General features: G+C 36.4%; 1 non-coding gene across 1 annotated transcript; it reads left to right on the top strand.

Moving 5' to 3' along the window:
* The first annotated feature begins 1,437 nt into the window (after nt 1-1,437).
* On the top strand, nt 1,438-1,544 carry LOC139879099 (small nucleolar RNA R71). Its single transcript, XR_011769950.1, has one exon. It is a non-coding gene; the product is annotated as a small nucleolar RNA R71 (small nucleolar RNA).
* The last annotated feature ends 837 nt before the right edge of the window (nt 1,545-2,381 follow it).

Genomic DNA, 2,381 nt, shown 5'->3' on the forward strand with positions numbered 1-2,381 from the left:
CCAACTTTAACTAGCATATTCTCCATTATCCCTCTAGGATATTTTACTGATCTATCGGCTAGTTGTATACTTATTCGTGTTGGTTTCAATTCTCCAAGGTCTAGTTTAGCGTATAATGAATACGGCATTAAATTTATACTAGCACCTAAGTCTGCCAATGCTTCTATTGAACTAAGACTACCCAGAAAACATGGAATTGTGAAACTTCCTGGATCAGATAATTTTTCTGGTATCTTATTCAACAGCACTGCAGAACAATTAGCATTCATAGTAACGGCCGAGAGTTCTTCCATTTTCTTTCTATTTGTGATTAGATCTTTCATAAATTTAGCATATCTAGGCATTCCTGAAATCACATCAATGAAAGGAAGATTTACATTTATTTGTTTAAACATATCCAAAAATTTGGATTGCTCGACTTCGAGTCTCTCTTTTCTCATTTTACTCGGGTAAGGAAGTGGTGGTTGGTATGGTTTAACATAAGGTTTAGCCTTAACTGTGTTATCTTCATTAACCTTTTCAACTACCGGTTCTTTTTCCTTATCTTGTTCAGATTGTGGTTCTTGTGGAGTAGGAATAGGATCATCAGAAATTACAGGTATTTCAGGTGGTTTAAGTGTAATACCACTTCTTGTGGTAATGGCTTTTGCTGTTTCATTTCGGGGGTTAGCATTTGTATCACTAGGTAGACTTCCCGGTTTTCTTTCACCTATTAACCTTGCTAGGTTGCTTACTTCTTGTTCCAAATTTTGAATAGAAGCTTGTTGATTTCTAAATGCTTGAGCATTTTGTTCATTGGTTTGTTTCTGAGATGTGAAAAACTGAGTTTGAGATTCAACTATCTTTGACATCATGTCTTCTAAATTTGGCTTTTTATCATCGGTTTGTGGTGGTTTATTTTGAAAATTAGGTCTTTGCTGATTGTAAGTATTATTGGATACTTGTTGATTACTTGGACCTTGTTGGTTGTTATATGGAACATTTCGGTTATAATTCTGATTTTGATTGTAGATCGGTCTTGGCGGTTGATAATTATTTCCAGGCCTTTGGTTTAGATATGAAACATTCTTTCTTTGTTCCATTGTTAGTTCAATACTGAGACAATCTTTTGTAAAATGTGGTCCTCCACACTGCTCACAACTAATTCGTATTGAGTGAATATCCTTAGTCATTTTTTCCATTCGTCTCTCGACAGCATCTATCTTTGCTGAAATGGAATCTAAGTCATGGCTAGAATCGGCTCTAGCTGCTTTAGATGATCTAACGATATCTTTTTCTTGGTGCCACTCATGTGAGTGGGAAGCAGTGTTATCAATAATTTTATAAGCGTCATTTTCTGTTTTCTTCATAATGGAACCACCAGCTGCTATATCGATGTCTTTTCTTGTAGTGATGTCGCATCCTTGGTAGAATATTTGTACTATTTGACAAGTATCTAAACCATGTTGCGGACATCCTCTTAATAACTTTTCAAATCTTGTCCATGCCTCATATAGAGTTTCATTTGGCTTCTGTGCGAACGTAACAATTTCCCCTTGAAGTCTTACGGCTTTAGATGCCGGAAAGAATTGTTTAAGAAAATTTTCAACTAAAACGTCCCATGTATCAATCGCTCCTTCAGGTAACGATTCCAACCAATCTTTGGCTTCTCCCTTTAAAGTGCAGGAAAATAACATGAGATATATCTGTTCATCCTCCACTTCTCTTATTTTGAATAATGTGCAGATCCTATTAAATGTACGAAGATGTTCATTTGGAACTTCCTTCGGTGCACCACTAAATTGGCATTGATTAGTCACCATGTGTAGGATTTGTCCTTTGATTTCATAATCTGGCGCATTAATGTCTGGTTGAGTAATTGCGTGACCTTGGCCAGTGCGTTTAGCTCTCATTCGGTCTTCCATACTTAGAGGTTCCAGATTTTCCATGATTGAATTTGTTGAATTTGAATCACTAGAGGATTCTGATTTAATGGTTGGTTCCTCAACAATCTCTGTTTGAATGATTGGTGGTTCCGGAGGAAAGATTAATGGTTCAGGATCTATGAATTGTCCCTGAATATTCTCCGGATTCTCAATTGTGAGGTCGGGTTCAAAAAATGGATTATCGGAAATTTGGATTGGAGTACTTGGTCGACTGGATGATGATTCTAAAGAAAAATCAACGGCGACAATATTTGCTAGATGTCTTGATCGAGTTACAAGTGGTGAACGTACAAAAGGTGGTGAACGTTTTGCTCGGTGCATTCACTGAATATCCTATTAGTTATAAAAATAAGAAAAATTATATAAGTTATCAAATTAATAGACTTTTCTGATTTTGCCCACATTTCGAATAGCCAAAAGATGCAGCAGAGGGGCAGGATTCGTTTGGTCTCAATA

This window comes from Rutidosis leptorrhynchoides, chromosome 11 (assembly GCF_046630445.1).
Source record: "Rutidosis leptorrhynchoides isolate AG116_Rl617_1_P2 chromosome 11, CSIRO_AGI_Rlap_v1, whole genome shotgun sequence".
NCBI lineage: Eukaryota > Viridiplantae > Streptophyta > Magnoliopsida > Asterales > Asteraceae > Rutidosis > Rutidosis leptorrhynchoides.